The 22,288-nt window shown below is 34.6% G+C and overlaps 1 long non-coding RNA gene across 2 annotated transcripts in view; it reads left to right on the forward strand.

Annotated features, from left to right (window-relative positions):
* The window catches only part of LOC307181676, a 97,496-nt gene extending 76,350 nt beyond the window's left edge, over positions 1-21,146 (forward strand). The window contains exons 10-12 of one of the 2 annotated variants that reach the window (XR_013827003.1): positions 5,769-5,869; positions 20,122-20,206; positions 20,668-21,146. This is a non-coding gene — a long non-coding RNA (uncharacterized lncRNA). The remainder of the gene's footprint in view (positions 1-5,768; positions 5,870-20,121; positions 20,207-20,667) is intronic. The other variant, XR_013827004.1, reaches the window with a different exon arrangement.
* The last annotated feature ends 1,142 nt before the right edge of the window (positions 21,147-22,288 follow it).

A 22,288-nucleotide genomic window follows, 5' to 3' on the forward strand; every position in this document is an offset into this window, starting at 1 on the left:
CACTTTGTCCCAGCTTACCCTTCCCCCTCCCCACGTCCTCAAGTCCATTCTCTAGTAAGTCTGATCTTTATTCCCGTCTTGCCCCTAGGTTCTTCATGACCATTTTTTTTGTTTGTTTTTATGTGTTAGCATATGGTATTTGTTTTTCTCTTTCTGACTTATTTCACTCTGTATGACAGACTCCAAGTCCATCCACCTCACTACAAATAACTCAATTTCATTTCTTTTTATGGCTGAGTAATATTCCATTGTATATGTGCCACAACACCATACACAAAAATAAACTCAAAATGGACTAAAGACCTAAATGTAAGGCCAGACACTATCAAAGTCTTAGAGGAAAACATAGGCAGATCACTCTTTGACATAAATCACAGCAAGATCCTTTTTGACCCACCTCCTAGAGAAATGGAAATAAAAACAAAAATAAACAAATGGGACCTAATGAAACTTAAAATCTTTTGCACAGCAAAGGAAACCATAAACAAGATGAAAAGACAGCCCTCAGAATGGGAGAAAATATTTGCCAATGAAGAACCTGACAAAGGATTAATCTCCAAAATTTACAAGCAGCTCATACATCTCAATATCAAAAAACAAACAACCCAATCCAAAAATGGGCAGAAGACCTAAATAGACATTTCTCCAAAGAAGATATACAGATTGCCAACAAACACATGAAAGAATGCTCAACATCATTAATCATTAGAGAAATGCAAATCAAAACTACAATGAGGTATCATCTCACGCTGGTTAGAATGGCCATCATCAAAAAATCTACAAACAATAAATTCTGGAGAGGGTGTGGAGAAAAGGGAACCCTCTTGCACTGTTGGTGGGAATGTAAATTGATACAGCCACTATGGAGAACAGTATGGAGGTTCCTTAAAAAACTACAAATAGAACTACCATATGACCCAGCAATACAACTACTGGGCATATACCCTGAGAAAAACATAATTCAAAAAGAGTCATGTACCAAAATGTTCATTGCAGCTCTATTTACAATAGCCAGGACATGGAAGCAACCTAAGTGTCCATCAACAGATGAATGGATAAAGAAGATGTGACACAAAGAATGAATCTTGAAAGAAGTAAAGAGAAGTGATTCTTTATGTACAAGGGATCCTCAGTAAGATTAACAGATAACTTCTCAATGGAGACTACACAGGCCAGAAAGAAGAGGAATGTCCTATTCAAGGTGCTGAAGGGAAAGGACTGTCAACCGAGAAGTTTATATCCACCAAGCTATCCTTAAAAAATTTAGGAGAAATTAACCAAGAGAATTTATTGCTAGCAGACCTGCCCTAAAAGAATACCAAAGAGAGACCTTTAGGCAGAAATGAATGGACACTAGACAGTAACTTAAATCCACAGGAAGAAATAAAGAGCACAAGTAAAGATAGCTACATAGGTAAATACAAAAGACAATACTATATTAAGGCATTTTTTGTTTGTAGATTTTTTTCCCTCCTACTTGGTTGCATAAAGACAACAGTATATTGCTTAAAGCTTTTGTTTTTATCTTTAAATTTGGGAAAAATGATTTTATTGTAACTACCTTCTTCACTGCCAAAATTTTTTTCCAGGTAAGGGCATATTCAGGGCTACTATAAACTGAATAACAAAAAATAAATATATGTCCATATAAAACAATATTCACCTCATTAAAAAACTCTTAGTTAAATTCAAATGTAGTCTTTCTGATGCCTTAAGTTCATATATTGATAATAATGACACATTGTCTTTTATAGCAATGGATGGGAAGCTATGGACTATTTCATGTCAATAGGGAACTGACCTATTGTAGCCATTTATTTGCCCAATGTCAGTGACTCTTTTGGATGTATACATTAGGAAGTATCATGATGTCTTTGGAATTGAAATGCCTTTTGCTAGTCAGATGCTAGTACATTGGAGTAAGCATTTATAGACTGCTTTTGTAGATTAATGTGGAATATAGCAATGTAAGATATCTATACGGTAGCACATTTCTAGGTGAGACAAGCACTTCAGTTGATTTGTGTCAGTGGTAATTTAGAGCTGGTGAATCAAATGAAATGTTCTCTCAATCTAGATAATTTCTAGCAATGCTAAATCAAACCAATTGAAATGAATTTTCTAATTGAGTCAAAGCCTTTGATCAACAAACCTGGAGATTCCTTTTGTATGAATTTATGTTTATCTTTGTTTACTTACACAGTGATCCATTAGTAGGTATAGTAGATATTCACAACCATAGTAAACATTAATGTTAATGAATCAGAAAGCACACATTTATTCTTTTGGTTGAAATATATATGTTTAAATACAATTTAAAATAATAATAAGAATAAAAAACATTTGTTGAAGTCCTACTCAAAGTGCTTTACATGTATTGACCTCTTAAAGGTGAAGTAACTAAGTCACAGAGAGGATAAGTAAGTAGCCTGAGGTCATTCAGACCACCCAGCTAGCAAGCTGAACTGAAATGAAAATCTAGGCAGTTTGTTTCCAGAGGCCATTCTTTTAACTACTTTGTAATTCTGCTTCTCAATAAAAAATAATGAAATTAGGACATATTAATAATTACTAGTTAAGCTGGTAAACAAAAAAAGGGGAGGTATTAGGCCAAAAGGATTAGCAAAAGTGTAGTTCTGAGATTATTTATTCACAGTTATCAGCAATTAGTATGCCAGCCATTACCAACCTCCAGTAAAAAGAATGAAAGTCATATCAGGTGTGTCACACATTTGGTCAACCATAGACTCAAGTATTAGCTGACATTAACTGCTATGAGTATTAAAACAGATTTTCCACTGCTTCACAAACTCTTCTCCCCAGTCACCTCAACTAAGAAGAGTGAATTGGCACTCCGTGGAGACCTAGGGAGGGACCATAATTGGACAGAAATATCATGCTGGCACTTTATCTTACAGATATATATGAGAAATTCTTATGCAGAATATATTCAATTTCCCAAAAATCTATTTGTTTTAATACAAAAATATGTTTTATCCAATACTTTGCAATAATTCGACATTCTGGGAAAATACACTATGTTGAGTCTGGAAATGCAAATTGAGTTTTAAAAAACACAGGATTCCACCTCACATCCATCAGGATGGCTACTATCAGAAAATCCCAGAAAACAAGTGTTGTGAATGATGTGAAGAAATTAGAACACTTGTACACTGTTGGTGGAAACATAGAATGGTGCAGACTCTGTGGAAAGCAGTATGGTGTTTTCTCAAAATATTAAAAATAAAGTTACTATATGATTCAGCAATTCTATTTCTGCATATATACCCAAAAGACTATTGAAGAAATATTTGTACACCCATATTCATAGCAGCATTATTCACAATAGCCAAAAGGTGGATGCAACCCAAGTGTTCATCAATGGATGAACGGATAAACAAAACGTGGTATATACATACAATGGGATATTATTCAGCCTTAAGAAGGAAGGAAATTCTGACACATGCTACAACACAAACGAACCTTGAGGGTATTATGCTAAGTGAAATAAGCCAGTCACAAAAAGACAAATACTGTACGATTCCATTTATATGAGGTACCTAGTGTAGTCAAATTCATAGAACAGAAAGTAGAATGGTGGTTGCCAGGGGCTTGAGGGGAGGGAGAATGGGGAGCTATTGTTTAATGGACACAAAGTTTGAGTTTTACATGATGACAAGAGTTCTGCAGATGGATGGTGGTGATGGTTGCACAACAATATGAATGTACTTAATGCCACTGAACTGCGTCCCTAAAAGTGGTCAAAATGAAGATTTTTATGTTATGTGTATTTTATCACAATTAAAAATAAAAAGGAGGCATAGGATTATGTAATAAAAATAGCAGTTTCCTGTGCATTATGTGCTTTACTTCACTGATACTTCACTTCATCCTTGTCCAAGCTACCTAGATCAACGTCTTACTGGGTCACCTCCATAGCCTCAGACCATCAGGTGACCATACATTTGTGACCCAAACCTTTGAGAGTGAAACAGGGCAGTATTAATAATTATCCCAAGACAATTTGCATAAACCAGGATTGTTCTGTTCTCAACAGAGAAGCCATAGTGATCTTTGAAAAAAGTCAGATCATATTCTACTGAAAACCTGCAACAGCTCCCTATTTCCACAGGTGGCTAATGGCTATCATATTGGACAGTGCTGATCTAGATTATATATATCCACCACTCTCTTTTTGTCTGAAAAAAAAATGGCCTTTTCCTCACTTAAAGAAGTTGAATACTCTTCATAATTTTAGCTAGTATGTAAGCTCCATGAGAGCAGGGACTGTATGTTTATTCAGTACTATATCCCCAGGGTTTTGTCTCTCCTGTGAGGTATCTCCAGGATTCAGTTCAGTGTCTGGCTTGAGCGAAGAACTTAATATATGTTGAAATAAACAATGATTATATTAGCAATGTTCAAACAAAATATGATTTTGTTTTCAGGCCAGAAAATATTTTAAAATGCAGCACAACATAATAACCTGGAATTATATTTTTTTCTATTTCCAATTTCTCTAATAAATATTGTGATAGATAACATAAAAATGTCTGGACCATAAGATAGATAAGCAGACATTAAAGTGTCAAGATGTCAGTGTAACTGGTACATCATGTTGGAAAATTGAACAAAATACTTGAACTTTGCCTTTACTTAGCTACTACTGAGTTTTTTATCTTTTCCTGGTATTTTTTTGACACAAAGAAGATATCCATTATAGTGGCTTCTACTCGAAACATATCAATTGGATCACATTTTACTAATCACCACCCTTTGCAACCTTCACTTCTGGGATGTGAGGGAAGTAGGAATGGGAAATGCAGATGGCGTGTAGAACTCACAAACAGATACAAAGAAAGACCATGTGAAGTTCTGCTTCTTCTCCTTGTCTTTAAGTTGGCTCAGATAAGGAATGTGTAAAGCTTCCTGTGTGTGTGTGTGTGTGTGTGAGAGAGAGAGAGAGAGAGAGAGAGAGAGAGAAGGGGAGAGAGAGGAAGAGAGAGAGTGCCTGTGCTTACTCGTGAAAATCAGAACTCAGAGCATGAAAACATGGTACAGGGACTTATATCATTATGACTGTGTGTTCTGGTCATAGTTCTGAGAAATGAGCCTATCGTAAGTCAATGGAGTTTTCCATTTCATCATATTATATGTAAATTAGTAGTGTCTGTATTTTATTTATTTCTGCATCACAGCACCAAACTCTCAGTAGGCTCTCAGAAAATGTTTTTTAAAAATAATAGATTCCCAATTAGCATTTTTATCAACTGGTGGCAACCAAAATTACATGTTAGTAGCAACATGTGTATATTGCCCAAATTTATAAAGATTTATTGGATTAGTATTACTACAACCAGGGAGCATTTAAAAAGCTCATTTCGCATATGCAGTGCAAGTATCTTCTTGATATATTGAATTATTATGATAAAAGTTTTATTATTGCTGAACAGATGACTCATGATGCGAAGAAGAATGTTGAAGAGTATTTTTGTTAACTGCATGGACAATGTGTCCAAAAGCATTTGAGGGAAGTGTTTACTATACATTCATCTACACCTGGCCTCAAGCAATTTAAGAAGAAACTAGTGTGTTTGTGTGTGTGTGTGTGCCTGTGTGTGTGTAGGAAGTAAAGACCAATGGCAAAGATATTTTTCTTTTTTTTTTTTGATTCATGGCATTAAATTCATAGTTAGCTCATGGGCACACAGGTCTTAATCTCTTTCCTCTCTGCCATTCTTTTCTTTTGTAATTTGTTTACCATGAAGAGGTTGGAGAAGCCTGTTAAAGTACAATGGCAGGAGAATAGAGGATCACAGAAGAAATCCAATAATGAAACCACTCTGCCTAGCAAGCAACCTGTTGGAAGGTAATGTCTGAAGAAGTTGGTAGGGGCACTTAATTATTACAACCTTTAATTCAATGTGAGTTGCCTGAACACCAAGAGTGTGATTTGTATGTGTTACTCTAGTTAAAATAGGCACTTTTTTCTCAAAATAAACTGGGAGTGCAATGTATGCATCTCAAATCCTGATTTATAGCTGTTCCAAACTTCAGAGATAAGGGTTTAGGTAATGTTGCATTTAAAACAAACACTTTGCCATTATCTATAAAAATGCCCTTCTTCTGACTTCAGGATTGTCTTTCCAAAGTCTTTTCCCTTCATATACACATGTACTCACACATATATGTAATGAATGATGATGGCATATAATGAAATAATACTGCCTTCTTAAAGCCACTTACTTTTGTACCCACCCGAAACAATACCCATTTATACTGATTATGTGGCAGTTGGACCAGATGCCTTATGACTTCTTTTCTATTGAAGTTGCGTTCTATAAATGACAGAAGCTTTAACCTTTATTTAGCGGGAGCAGTCATTAATCTGTCTTCAGACTTTCCCCTACCTCCCACAGAAAAAACAATTTGCTCTTCAAAAGTTTGTTTGGAAATGAAACCAAATTCGGTGTTTCCTCTACAGATGGTTGACCTCTTTCAGTTAGTGGCTGCATTACTCATTTAAACAATCATACAGGTCAATATAGTGTAATCTAAATTATTTAGTCTCTTAGTGTTTTTCAGACACTACTGACAGTTGGAGAAACTCCAGCTGCTAGTTGTACCTGGATTTGAACTCCACCCAATGATAACAAGAGTTTTAGTCCAAATTCATGGACAGTGCCTACTGACCCACTTGACAGTCTTGCACATCGGTCCTTAGGGATTCTAACATAAGAATCAATATGTCGACACATGATGATTAATTATTTTCAGATGAAAAGTTTAAAATATGAATGATTTTCAAAGACTCGTTACTACCTAGACGGTCTTTCTTCTAAAGCCTAACTTTAAAACACCTCTCTTTTTTGTTTGTCCCCCACAGGGAGCAATTCAGATCTACCAAATAGACTAGCAAAATATTATGATAACCTTTTCCATCCTAATTTGTACTGGAGGCTGAGTGTGTACTAGGATCAACATTAATTACTGTATAACATTTCAGCAGTGTGGGTCATGGAAATGTCAGGGAGTTAGCTAAAGGGGACTTGGGGTCTTGGAAACATCAGGGGGGAAATAGCTAAAGAACATGTGCTCCACAGAACAATGAGGATTTACAAACATGAAATTTAGGACTAAGGTGGAAATAAAACCCAGGATTGAGGTGTTAATGCCAAGCAAATCCGATAAAAGTTAGGTTTATCAAGGTAGAGAAAAGGCACAATGCAATGCAATCTGGTGGTCTTTCTACCATCTTTAAATAACTTAAAAATGACTGAAATTTAGGTTCCAACAGTGAACACAACAGCTCGTACAAACCGATTCCGTATAATAAGGGATCTAGTTTGTTAAAGTTAATATATCAGTTTGAATTAATGAATTTTTAATTCATTATTCCTTTTGCAGCTTGATTTCAGACTAATTACAGGTTTTAAATTGTCGCTAGTCAGAGCTCAGCCAAGACATATTTCCTCTCTTCTTTACTTGTACCCTGAGAATTCATGAATCAATTTTTTTCTGGGTCATGACTTTGCCCCACCAGGAGCAGAGAAAACCCTTCAGTGAGAAGAAAATTCAATGGCAGAGATCCCAGTCAGTCAGAATTTATACGCAAAATGCAAGGAAGTAAATGACAGAGGAAATTTCCCATCTATGAGGGAAAAAGGCTTAAAAATCACATATATTATCGAAACAGTAATGAATTTAGTAAATACTTTCCAGAACAGCAGTACTCACTTGCATCCTTGTAATTTAGGATTACTGAATATTTTAGGAAAGGGACTGCTTTTTGCAAGCCTTTTTTTTAAACAGCAGAGGTCACCTTAGTACAAACCTCTTCAGGGGGGAAATGCTTTCTGTTCAGTGGTGATAAATTAAGTACTTTTAAACCATCAGCAAGTCTTCTCTTATTTCATTGAAACTCAAAAATCAGACACATATGGTTAGCTGGATTTTTTTTAAACTTAGACAAAATAAAATTGTTTTAAAATTAATTTACTCTCTATATCCTTTAAAAAAACGATTCTTTTCCAAAATGAATGAGTGTAATATGAAATAATATAAGTAATCATAGCATCAATTATATTTCCAATTTGCTTAACAATATTCCATTTTGTATTTACTGTTAGAAAAATATCCAATAAACCATTCTGGCCTAGCCACTGTGGCTAATTTTTAAAACTAATTGTATCTATAAAATATATCCATTAACAAAGAATAGCTAATAAACTGCTGACTAAATGTAAAAATTTCCAAAAAGGGGAAAAAGTTATTCAATAAAACTTCATTTAATAAGACATGCATTAACTTAGATAAATTGATAGTAAACTCAATTTTTGTTTTATGACTGTTTTTACTTTAAACTGTAGTTCATCTAATGTTGCATTATAAGCTACTATGGGCATTTGCATTTCAGATATTTAAAGACCAGAAGGTATACAAGTGTATACAATACACTTTTAATTAATAATTACATCTGGTTACATTATGTACCTTTAAACATTTAATCCATGTTTTCTAATGAACTCATTACCTACAAGATATAATCAATTTTAAACAAATATTTCTAATATCCTTTTTATTACATGTGCCAACATATCATTTTCATATTATAATGAACAACAATAACGATCTGACAAGGAGAATAAGATTTCTTAACATCCTCTCCTTTCCCTGCCCTTTCCTTTTCCTTCAACAGATGACAAAGTTGCTTTAACTTTCACAATAAGACGGCGAAGACACTTGCCATTTTTCAGGGAATGGGGCGGGGGGGAATTCAAAGAAATAAAAATGCCTAGGAAATTCTTAAATGCTATTTTAGATTTTAATCACTTTATTAGATTTCTTGCTTGAGTGATTTGTGCAGAAAACATTTTATCTATTTTGTTTTCCTCTGATTACCAAACTGTGTTAGACACAAAAGTCTACTTGAAACTAGCTTACAGTTTAAAGACAGGTTTAATAACAGGTGAACACTGGAAAATATGCAAACAAAATGGCAGACATGAATGACTTCATTTAAGGCATAATTGCTTCTCATCAACCCAAGAAATCATGCAGAAACAGTCTCTGTTTTACCCAGCCAGGAAGAGACCAGAGAAATCACTCAGGCAGAGATACTAAAAGGAAGGTCCATTCTTGGGTCTCAGCCAGACAACCACTCCACACACAGATCCAAGCATAAAGACAATAGTCCTTAGAATCACAGTTCATCATAACAGATAATTATACAGCAAGTAAGACAATAAGGTTTTTTGGCCTCTGACTATATAGACTAATTGCTGGCTATGGAGCTCTGCCTGGAAGGCATACAGCACTGCCTCTGCAATGGCTTCTTATTATGTGAGGACTGGTGTAATTTGGGTGGACAAGAGCTTTAGTATCTAGTGAATTCCATATGGTGGCTCTTACTCTTTTGTGGATTTTTTTTTCCCTGACAGATATATAGCGGTATTCCAAATGGTTGCTGATATATCTATCTGGAAGGAGTTTTAAAATGAAATAATCCTGCCTAGTATTCCAAAGAAGTTTTAAGTTGATTAAAAAAAAAAAAAAGATAAAAAAGGACAAGAAAATCTGGCCATTCAACCATAGGGTATGCCTTTATACATTGCAAAATATTAAAATTAAGATATGATGTCAGGTTTTATTTAAACGCATATGGTTGTCAGCAGATTTGCTGGGTAATATAGGCAAAATTCAGAGTTAACAAACAAACACTGCTTTCAAATATGCATCTGGAAGGAATAAATTCCCCCCTTCATTTTTGTTTTCTTTTGCTCCTTTTACTCTCTAACAGGATCTCTCATGATTGCATTTATTATTTATTTATTTATTATCAGGAAAAGTGTCTGTTTTTAAGATATTGATTTATGAGAGTGAGTTCCTGCCAAGATAGCAAGGGGATGCAGAGGCTCTGGATTAGCGATCCCTTCTTTCCCCATCAGAAACAAATACGTCTCTCTGCAATTTGCGCAGCCCCCAAAGCCAGCCAATTAACTTGAAGTTGAGTTTTGACTCAAACTCGTGACCCTTCAAGCCATAGAGACTTATTCTACATCTGGCGTCATTGAACCAAGTTAGGGTAAAAATAATCTCTGCTATCGTTTTTGTGTGTGTTGCTTCTTTTTCTTGTACTATAAAAAAAAAAAATTGATGTTTCTAAGACCTACTGAGGTCTTTAGAATTCCTAAAGCTTTCTACATGATATTTGTATGTTTTCCCCTCTTTGGGAGGAGAAAAGAGCTGGGGCACAATCATTTTTATTGAATAAAGTTTGCAGTTCAGGAGAGGCTTTCTTGCTCCCACGTGCAAGTGCTGACCATTACATCATGCGCCCTGAGGGTTGTGCTAGAAAAGAAAAAAGAAGGCGAAATAAGCAAAAATAAAAGACTCTTCCTGACTTGAATTGAAAAAAGTGCTTGTTTTTTGTTAAACACCACAAATTTACAGGAAGGCTGGCAAGTGTAGTAGCATTCTGAGCATATGCTGCCTCGGAGGCACAAAGCCCTCCTTTAAAGAAATACACACGAAATGTACACTTTGATTCCCAAGATTTGTTCAGATAAAACTGTAGTTTCCAAGCTATGTCATCTATTTTGAAGTTAGTTTAAAAATTCTATTAGGATTGAATATGCACTACCCAAACCAATTTCATTTCATTCACTTTTTATTGTGAATTCATTTGAAATTTTTTTCCAGTGAAAAAAGAAAGAAGGTGGATATCTTGAAACAAGGTGAGCTGAGGATCAAAATAAGCAAAAAAGAGGTCCTGAACGTACTGAATTTGCTCTTTTTTTTCCTGTTTTACTCCAATTTTCTAAGAATGCAGCGACATTTGGCTGTTGTAGATGTTTGTTACTTTATGTATAAAATATATACTTAGATGTTGTAAGTAATATTATAGTAGAGGTTCCAGGAGTGTAATGAGGTGCATATGTCCAAAAGGGGCTTTGAGTAGTGTCTGCAATTTAGCCACCATTAAATACTCATCTCATTTCAGCCCCATGTAAGTGTCTATGTTTTACTGGGAATAAAGTGAATTCACTACTTGTGGTTTGATTTGCAGAAAAAAATGAAAACAAAACCAAGCCCAGCAAGGCCAATCATTTTGCTATTGTGGTGGTGTTTTAATGCATTCTCTTATTCTGTGTGAATATTTTTTTTGAAAGTACACAGATCTTAAATATCGTAGCTAGAAAGTTGATATGGTTTGGATTTCAGATGATAAACACTACCAAACGGTGTCATATTAAAATGTAAAAACTCTGCATGCATGCCACAGCCTCTGCCTGCTATGAGTTTGGTTGTAGGAGTGTTTTTTTGACTTCTAAATCACACATTTGCTAAAATGAGCTCTGCTAGATATCAGTTTGCGCTCAGGCACAATGTGTCTCAGTCAGATTCCTAAAACAGATAGCTGAACTAGACTTTGACTTTTGACATCAACAATCTGACTTCAATATTTCTCCACAAAAAAGAGACTCCTGACTCTGTGCTGTTTCCATGTGATGGATAGCTTTTCAGCTGCTGACAGCACTGAACATAATAAATGTATTCATTAGCATTGGGGGCTGCATATCCCCATGTCTTAAGTTTTACAGCTAGTGGCTTTGAAATGCCACCCAGAAACACCTGCAGCACTGCCTTGTCTCTACAGAACCGCAGAGCCACTGTGCAAAAATATTATTATAAAGTTGTCTGTATATCAGCGTTTCTGTGCTAAACAACCTTTTAATTGCCTACCCTCTAATTTTTCTTTGCCTGGAAACACTTGCAGGCACATATTTTAATTTAAGTTGCTCTGTTTGACTCCTCTGATCATCTGGGTTTTCATTGTCATTGCTTCACAATAATTTAATGTCATATATAATGGCATCAAATTGGGGAAAGCCCTAAAAGCTGCCAATCCAAAGTGATCTGAATGTTCCCGCGTACAAGCCTAGATAAGCTTGATTTGTTTGTGCCAACATTATTCATCACATTCTGTGTCTAACTGGGCCAGTGTTCTCTTGCTCTTGCATTTTCAAATCCTCTTTCAACATACACTGAAGCTTCTTAATCAGTGTGTTTTCTATACTATAGTTAACAAAATGGTTGAAAGTGTACGTTTGAGACAAAAAAAAAAAGTATTATGATGATGCTTAGCACACTACTATCTAAACATTTTACCATACTGTTCTTTCACTTGGTTCTTGTTAAACAAATTTCATCTTGTTTGCCGCTAGAAGAGGAGAGTTGGACCACATGTGCAATTCAACATTTGTTTTAGATTTTCATTTAATAATATTAAAGAGAGATAACTACCCTTAATGAAAACTTATTTGTGAGTCTACTCCAAAGCTGATCATATATGTCTTCTTGGGAGGAGAAGAGTTTTATTTTATAGCTAATTAAAAGTTTCTAAAGATGCAGTGGATTTTTTTTTTTGGTGCAAATTAAAATTAATTAGAGTTATTAAGGAGCCATGAAAAGAAGGATTTGAGAAATAGTGAGAAATATTATTTAAACCCTAATGGAATTCAGTGAAACCCACAGGTCTATTACAGGCCCCTGATTTGCCAGGATCACTGCGGGGAATCTAACATTAATAAGCACACTGGTAATTAAATCATTTGTTACTTTGTCTGTAATGTTGTAATGTTTCACTGATACTCTGTCAGAGCTCTTTGTGCAGATCAGAGCTAATCAAAGGTAATCAATTTTCAGCATTTGAGAAATCTGTAAATGATTATACATTCATCAGATCATTTAGTGGAGTGCAAGGAAAGTGCAATGCAATTAATCTTCCTGCATGAGGAGGAATTACCACCACAGAATTCAACAGTTATAATTAATTTCATTGTCTTGCTGTGAATTTTGATTGCTTTTCTTTGGACTGTATAGTACAAATGATGATTCATTGCAAAGTATTTGCAAAGCAAACACACCAGTGTGCTATGCAAATTAAAGTAGCTGTATAACAGATAGGTTTCAAACTTCCTATTTACTCAGGGTTGTTGAGTACTAATTTGCCAAATAATAATTGCTTGTTAACTTTATACACTCTTCCCTTGAATATCAAGATTGGTAACCAACATAAATAGAAAGCACGTGCTATTTTGCATCATATGGTATGTATGCAAAATACTAGTTAGCACTTAAACTTGTTCGCTTTACCCAATAACTTAATTTAAGCATTAAAAGAGGGTTATTTACCTCTGAAATAATTTGCTATTTATTTTACTTACACAAAATAGATAGTAGCAAATAGATTATGCATAGAAATTATAAGTGTGTTGCTTTTTCCATTATTGTAACTATAAACCTTTAAGAGACTTTCACTTGAAACATTTGATTCCTAGAATCTATTTGTATCTAGAATCCTGCTTGTTTTAAAAATGTGTAATTTTTGGTACATAGTAGGGTGTTTCCAAAACAATTTTCCATAATTTACAGATTTCCTATATGATTCCTTTTTAGTTTCCCAATATTCTGTTCATTTAAAAATGTGCCTGTGGGGACAGAAATGATTCAAAACGACCTACAGTTTCATCTCACATTTTGTGATAAATCGAAATGATTTTTAAAAATGAAATCAAGGTTAATGACAAACAATAAAAAAAAGTGTGCATGACTTTAACATTAACTGTTTGCCAAATGACTCCAATTCCTGTGGTAGTTAAAATGCGGAGCACGAAATTTATTTCCTTTAGATCACTTTGCAAGATCCAAGTCTCTGTTTTCCTCCAAATTAAACTCTGTAAGTCTTGAAATCAGCTCTAATTCTTTCAATTCATACAGATCCACGAACATGAAACCCTATTTTAATATTTCTTAATCAAGAAGTTGAACTATGTGAATCCCAATTGAAAACCAAGATGAGACATTACTTTTCCCTCAGATACATTCTGTATGTGATGTTACTGAGGCCTCTGTTGAATGCACATTGAAGAATAAGTCACTTTTCCTGTATATTAATTTTAAAATCTGTGAGTCAATTTAAATTCGTTCAAACCATTACTTGCTAAAACCAGAAGGGTTAATATGAGTCTTTTCTATTCTGAAAAAAACAAAAAACAAAAAAACCATGAATGGGCTAACTGACTAAATGAACACATTCCAAATCACGTACAATTAAAATGTCAAGGTATCTTTACTTAAAATTCATGGTAAGGTAAGTAATACTAGGAAGTAGACCAAAATAATACAAACAGAATAGTAAACTAATGCTATTTTTTTTCTGAGAGAATTAAATTATTAAACTGTCTGGAAATCCAAAGAAATAGTCAAATAACAAGTGAGGGCCCCCAAACCACTACTTTGGTGTCAAAATCAATAAAGCAACTATGGAAAAATTCTTTGAGAGCATCAAATCTTTCACATATTTTAAAATACGTGTCTAATGTGAAGATGCAATACACGCCTCATCAAGATTTTGATAAAAGAAAAATAGTATAGCTACATTGTCTGTTTTTTCATGGGAACTGTTTCTCTTTAATTTATTCAAGTTGCTAGTATCTTTTAACAATTTTCTATTGTTGCCTGGATCATAGCATTCCTACTTGTCAGTTCTCTCAAGTTTTCTTACTTGATACACCATGCAATTTCAGGCATTGCAGTTGGTTCAAGCATTATTATGTACTAAATATAGTTCAACTAATTTAAAATTATTTGAACTGCCAAAGTTAGAAAATTCATTAAAGAAAAATTAATCTTCTCAATTGATACCTTCCATTATAATTTCTTAAGGTTGAATCTCCTAATATTAATCTATGTGATGATTTTGACTAAATTTACTGATTAAATCATTTGGAAAAAGATAGTTTATTTGATTTCATAGAGGAACTAGAGATATAAACACAACATAAAACAAGGATGAAAGAAAATTTAAATATATAACGTAACATGCTTTATATGAGGATCATGGATTTGCAGTAAAAAAAAAAAAAGACCTGATTCAAATCCTGGGTTAACTTCTTTAAGGTGGTGTGATCTTGAGAAACTTTCCTTATGGAAACTTTCTAAGTCTCATCTATAAAATGGGAATAATAATCTATTTTGCAGAAAGTCTTTTATTGAAATGTGCATTGATTGGCACATTATAGGCACTCAAAGAATGAAAGCTGTTGTTATGATCCATGGAATGAAGAAAAGGAAATGTGTGAGGTGGTGGTGGAAATAGTGGAAGAAAGAGTCCTAACCTCTGGGTTTTATATATGAATGTAAAGCAGTTTTCAGTCATATTGGCCTCTTAGTTATAAAAATCAGGCTAGCAAAAATAATGTTACAGATTAAAGAATTTAAAACACATGATTTGGGTTGCAGATAGAGATGTTATGGATTTCTCCATTCACTGTCTCCAAAAAGTTTTTCTTTTCTTTTCTATGAATACCTTTGAACTACTCCAAGCTTCTGTTTTTGAATGTTCATCAACTCAGATGTCTTGCACATCTGTTTTTTAAAAAGTTTCTACAGGTGTCCTGAATTATTACCCTCTCCTTCATTTACATTGGGACAGAAGTTTGAAATGGTAGAAATATTTGAATAATTTCTACTAGCCTGTTCAGCATTATTTTTATCAACAATAATTCAGAAAATTATTTATTAGATTTATCATTAATTTAATTAAGCAATGATTTTCTAGGTAAGATAGTAAAATCCAATACATACAAAATCTTTGGCTCACCAGAAGTCAATTTGCAAAATTCAGCAAGGGTCAATATCAGGTTGTCAAAAGGCAACCTAAATATATTTTAAAGTAAAAATCTCTTGGAAAGATAGATTTTTTTTTTTTATGGTATAGTCTCTGCATAATTCTTGGCTCTTTACTAAATCTCTTCTAAAATTTTCTAGTTTGAATATACATGAAAAATCTTTGTAAGTGAAAAGTAAATTCAGGGATAGTTTTATAAGATTGGAAAAGTCTGTTTTATTTTGATTTTAATAATTACAAATCCAAAAAAGTCCCTTACCTGTCATTTAATTTAAAATTTGATGAGACCAGATGTTTTCTCCCAGTGCAAGATTCAGGGAAACTTTTTATAAGTCAGTAGTTATCCTTATTAACAATATATATTTGATGAATATTTGCTTCCACTGGTAGTTTCCATGCTTCATCTACTAAGTAAAAATTCCTTTTTCCTATTTTTTAAATTCAGAAAGTCTGATTTTATTTTGTTGTACATCCAAATGGCTTGGAGGAATCCCTAATTCTAATAATTAATAAAATGCAATTGGGGAATGAGCATATATATTTTTGATAGATTTTTGCAAGTGTTGTTCTGTTCTTTCAAAGCACCAGTCTGAAATTTTTCCTTGATATAAGATGGAGAGCAGTATAAATAATCTATCTGACTTAAAGGATATGATAAAAAAAAAAAGAAAACTTGAGGTTCTTGCAATATCATAAATTATGTGAAACATGAAAAAAAAACATGCATACATAACACCTTTCCTGTCTGGCTTCATCTGTATTCATTTGTTGTCAAAACAGGTTTCCATATTTAGCTTCTTTTTTTGATTATGCCTTTTCCTTTATTTCATGGAATGATATGTTATTATCTCTGAAGTGTAGATTTCTGCCAAGTTCTGTGCACTTCAGTGTTAAAAGTATGGCCCACAACTCTGGGAATCTTTGTTGAAGCTGTAGAAATAAAATGAATAGTATAAAAGCTTGATGGCATCTGTGGATAGGAAACTCATTAAAGGCCCCAGCCTTCTGTTTTATTTCTAACCACATTTTCCCTGTGGGATTTCAATGTCTTGCAGGATGAAACCAGCAGGACTCATTACTTACAAAACAATGTTTAGAGTCCTTTCGTGGTGCTGGAATGCTTCTGCCAGTCAGGTAAAAAACCTAGGCCTTTATCCTTTTGGGGACAATGCAGGCCAGCTCACAAACTGCTTGGAAAAGTCATGCCTTTGAATGCAACTGCAGGTGTTGCGCCCCAAAGGCTGTTGGTTGGTACCCTCCTATGCAATGTACAATGGGATAATAGAAAATTCACTTTGGAATTCAAACAAAGTCTTAGAGAAATGGAAATAATAGGAACACAATTTTGAGACTTCCTTAGTTTTTCCCACGAACTATGGACCATGACTAATACCCTCAGGGCAAAAAACATCCCTTTGCCCTTAAGGGATGTACACAATTCAGTATTTCAGATAAATAAGTTTCATGACCTCACCAATTTTGTGACTTCATTTACTAGAAAATAAATTTAAGCAAGAAAGGAATGCCATGTTATGGATAGACCTTCAAGACAATCTAATAAAAGATCAATGCATTTGAATATAAAGTATAACAAATAGTATTTTTATTTTCTCTTTTAAAAGAAATCATTGCTCTAACTGGGTTCGCTAAATCAAACTAGTATAGTTCTGACTGAATTGCCTGTCTCTCTTTGGCACTGTGGCTAGTGGCATTTTGGAAATATTCTTAGAACTTGTAAAATTCCTGCAGGAATAATAAGGACCTTGCTATTGTGGAATCAAAGAGATTCAATCACTTAACGTAGTACTATAGGCTTGTCAAGTGGAATTGCTTTTACAGATTTGCTGAATAACTCATCCATAATGGCTGAAAATTTCAGCCATTTTGTTAAAACACCCAAGGCAGAAGAGATTAGTGTGCACCATAGAATAGCATATGTATAATCATGAAGAAGTTTAGACCACGTCTGCACCGTGAAGTACCATTTAAACATCCCAAGCTCCAGTCATTACATTATGGAAAACAATGTGAGCTATCTAAAAAATGAAGTGTGGCTTGCCCTTTGCTAGCTGATGAGACTGCAATAGCATTTAAGCTTGATAAAATGTATTTCTAAACAAAGTTGCTATCTTTACAGCTTACCTTTACAGATGAGAAGGTCATGTAGAATTTGACTGGAGGGAATTTTAAAAACAGTTAAATGTGGCAACTATAGAGAAAAAGTTAAACAGTGAGAAAGTGCTAACCTAGTTGTTGAGGAATTGATATCAATTAGATTCCTATTAATAATAATAGGATAAGCTGACAACAAACATCTGGGTTGCTACAATGAGACACCGTTAAGCTCTTCCTTTTTAAACACATTTTTGACAATGGAGACATGTATGTTATTTGTCAATGGGTAAGTTTCAACTTGCAGACTTCCAGTGTTTATTTTCACAATTTTATCTTAATTCTGAAAAAGAGTCAGGAAATAAATCGCCATTTTAAAAAGTGTCCCTCAAGCCTCTTATGCTTTGCAGAAATTTTTGTGAAAATAGTTGGGGGGTGCAGGGGTTAAGATTACTTTTAATTGTCAAATTCACCTCTCATTTTCTATGCAGAAAATTTCATGAATACTATACTTGAATTCGTACAAAGGCTCAACTAGACTTCACGGAGAATAAATATTCTTCTGTCCACTTATACTTTGAATTTGGGGGTTATATTTATCTTGGGTTGTATATGGCAGTCAGTGGAATAAAAACATGTATATCAAAGTTATCTTCAGCTTGAATTTAAATTCATCTGCTTATTACCTTGTTTAAACAATAAAACGGGAAAATATTCCCCAGGAAACATGTTTAAATACTAGTATGTAAACAATGATGTCACCTTGTAATTTTAATGAAATATTAATAGAAAGAAGAGCAGATGAATATCAGAATATATTATGAATAGAGTAAATGCAACCGAAGGGTATTTTCTATCAAAAGAAAGGTGGTAAGAAATTTAATAGACCTAATTCAGTCTCATTAAAATTAATGCATTTGGAATAGGATATACAGAAGTCATTCAGCTTCTCTGTTCCAAAAATCTCAAAAGTCTATACACATTCAGATTTAAAAAGCGAGTCAGAAGGATGATAACTCAATCAACAATATCTTTTGGTTTTTACTGTTCACGTAGCTCTTGCCAGAGGTCATGCAATAGGTCACTTGCAAAAATCCATCTTTAACTCTAACACTCTTTCTACAACACTCCTTACATCCTCCAAAGCAAAGTTGCCTACATAGAAAGGATTAGAAAATTTATCTTGTACACAAAGCTATCTGAAAAAAAAATCAACTAATTAACCCATCTAATGAGCCATTCAGTAGTAAAAGCAGGATTTATTTGATATGTTCCAAATATGCCAGCAGTTGCTGTCTTTTTTTTTTTTCCAAATCAGATCTAGTCCCTCTCTACCAAGTTTCCCATTCCAGTTAGTTGTGCTTAGGGTTGTAGAGGAGGCCAATAAATAACAACCTCTCCTAAATTTAGACTCAATTAAAAGATAGGTACTAGAAGCAGGTGGATGGAGTTCAGATGGTCACCTTTACTACCGGGAAATGGTGGGGTGGAGGAGTGCTGGGGCTGCGCGCTTCTGTTCTCATAGTTGCCAGGAGTGTTTTACTCCAGTAGCTACGACAGTGTGTGCGTGGGGAGGGCCCTGCATGAGAGGTCCAGGACTAGAAGCAGCACCAGGACATTATTCAAACAATATGGACTATGGACTCAGACCTGGGTTTGAGTCCCAGCTTTGCCACTTACCAGGATTGTGAGCTTGGCACGTTACTCAACCTCTCCCAGCCCCATATGCCTGTATGTGGTTGAAAATTGGAAAATGATACTGAGCTTTAGATTTGTTGTGATGTTTACATTAAGAACCACGTGGTAAGTGCATGACATACCGTAGGGGGATAATATATTTTAGATGCTTTCCCCTTAATTTCTAACACGTGAGAGATATCCTTGCTTATTTTAACAGCCTCGGCTTTAGCATCCTGATTCTGCACCAGCCAGTGTGGGACCTTCAAGGAAAGAGGTTTGCTTCTCTCTACATGAGTCCATCATGGCCGAGCAATGATTGTCATATGCTCTTTTGCTGCTGCTATAGCACAAAATACCTCTTGTATACTGATCACTGAGTATTCTCATAACAACCCCGTGAAGGGAAACTATCCCTAGTCCTATGTTCACAGGTGCTAAGGAGGTGTGAGAAAGTTATGGAACTTACCTAAAGTAAGAGTTTCTCAGAGTTCAAGCTCCTAAGAGTTCAAGTTGAGATTCAAGCCGTGTGCTCTTCTTCTAGAGCTTAAATTAACAACTACATAAGACATGGAATTGGAAAGATTCATCCACTTTTTTCCGTGGTTTCTGTTATGACCAAGGACATATATTTTCAGGTTAAGAGTAGAGTCCAAAATCTGAGGAAACACAGAAGCACGTGGAGGAGACATCAAGCCTTAGATCTGGACCTCATTTTTCTGGGTAAGGATCACAACCTTCCACCAGCAGTAATGATTCCTTTATACTGCAAAGTTAAGTCACTTCGTCATTTCTATTCTCTTGGGAAATAAACAATTCTGGTTTTGCACAGTCTACTTTAAAGAAGTCTGGCTCAATAATCAATGGTTATGGTGGGGAAGATGGGCCAACTTCCTCCCTGGCTTTCCTTCGTGGTCAACAGGAGGCTGTAACCAACGCCTGTTAATCTCTGTGTAGAGAACAAAAATGAATTTGAGCTCAGCTTTCTTCAAATTTTATTACAGACATTATACTTAAGATTTACAATATACTTTCAATGTCTTGAAAGTTTCAAAACTGTGCTCAAGGTGATATCAATTTAAAGGAAACTTAAAAACTCTGAATACTTTTATTAGTCATTCATTCACTCATTTGTTCATTCCACACTTATTTATTCAACAAATATATATCATGCATCTTCACAGTTATGAGCCTTATCATAGGCACTGAGGACCCAGAACTCAACAAGGCAGACAAGATGCCTGCTTTCACAGAGCCTGTGCTTCACTCAAAGGAGACAGAACTCATCTGTATAGGTAAAGCCTTTGATATCCCATTTCATCAATCTTGATCACTTTGAGCTAATGACTAGAAAAAAAGAGATAGAACATTTCGTTTAGTGAAATGCACCCAATATTTTAAAACCCATGAATAAAAAAATTAGTAATGGTTTTTACTGGGTGAAATCTAGCCTGTTTTGATAGGTACATGTTTTAGCATAATCAGGTTAATTCTCAGAAAACACTGAATAATGGTAATTTAAATTAAGAACATCATTTGCAACTGCATGTACGGTAACTCACTTAATATCTAAATATGTTAAGTTGGGTTTCTCGAAACATATCAAACAATGTCCAGAAAATATGGTATACAACATGAGAACATCTATCTAGCTATCTATATATCTATAAACATACATAATATCTAATAAATTTACTATTTTTGATACAATTGCATTTTTCACCAGGTGCTATTACTTAATCAATCAAATGAAAACTTTAATCACCTATACTTCAGTAACAACGCTTTGAAGAGAAATGTACCTTGGAATTTTCCAGGTTTTTATTATTCTGTGGAAAGGTAGTATTGCACTCTGCCTGAAGAAGGTGCTCATAGTTTCACTTCTCTCCCAAGACTCTTACATTTTCTATTTTAAACATTTCTTTTCCTCCATTTCTGACATTTGAATTCATCATTCACGTCTGTGACATGTTTTCATATTATCATTTAATATCGATGTCAGTACCAAACAGTAATAAGGGTGCAAACATCTGTTGTTTACTCTGAAATGATTAGCTTCCATATATAATAAAAATTTACCCTATTGCAATAACATTTTAAAAAAACCTTGCAAACATTTTGGACTCTGGTGATACCTTTAAAAAGGCAATGGAAAATCAGCTATGTGAAGTTCGTCTGCTAGTTGCTTCATCCCAGTAAAATCTAGGATGAGTGGGACTAAAGTTCATTCAGATACTGTTTACATTAAAGAGAGTCTCTTAAGTATATGCATAGGCCTACTTGGTATTTAACTTCACTGAGGCTCAGAAACAATCCAACCAAAGTGATAAAATCACCTAGACTTCTGGGGAGGAAGGCCTATCGTTTTACTGTCCTGTACCAAGTTGGCTGGTTGTTTCTTTGGTGACATTTAGGGACAAGACACAGTTGGTTGATAATACTGCTTTAAGCTGAAATGGAAACATTGGGAGGAATACCACTTCTTTGCCAGGCTAACCTTTATTTCTCCTTTGAAATTCTGCTCAGACATTATATTCTATAGCAAGCCTTCCCTAACCCTCTAGGTTAGGCTAAATGTTCCTCTTTGAAACTCACAGCACCCAGTGGATACCCTTAACTCAGAACTCATCATAGGATTGTATTTGAAAAATCTCATATCTGAAAATCTTCCCTATTAGAGTGTAAGCAGAGACCCAGCCTTACTCATCTTTGTATCACTGGTACTCAATATAGCAATATATTGCCTGATCATGGGTAAGCAGCCAAAAGTTGGGCAAAAACGACAAGAACATTGTTACATCAGGC

The sequence above is a fragment of the Stenella coeruleoalba genome, assembly GCF_951394435.1.
Source record: "Stenella coeruleoalba genome assembly, chromosome: 2".
NCBI classification, from domain to species: Eukaryota; Metazoa; Chordata; class Mammalia; order Artiodactyla; family Delphinidae; genus Stenella; species Stenella coeruleoalba.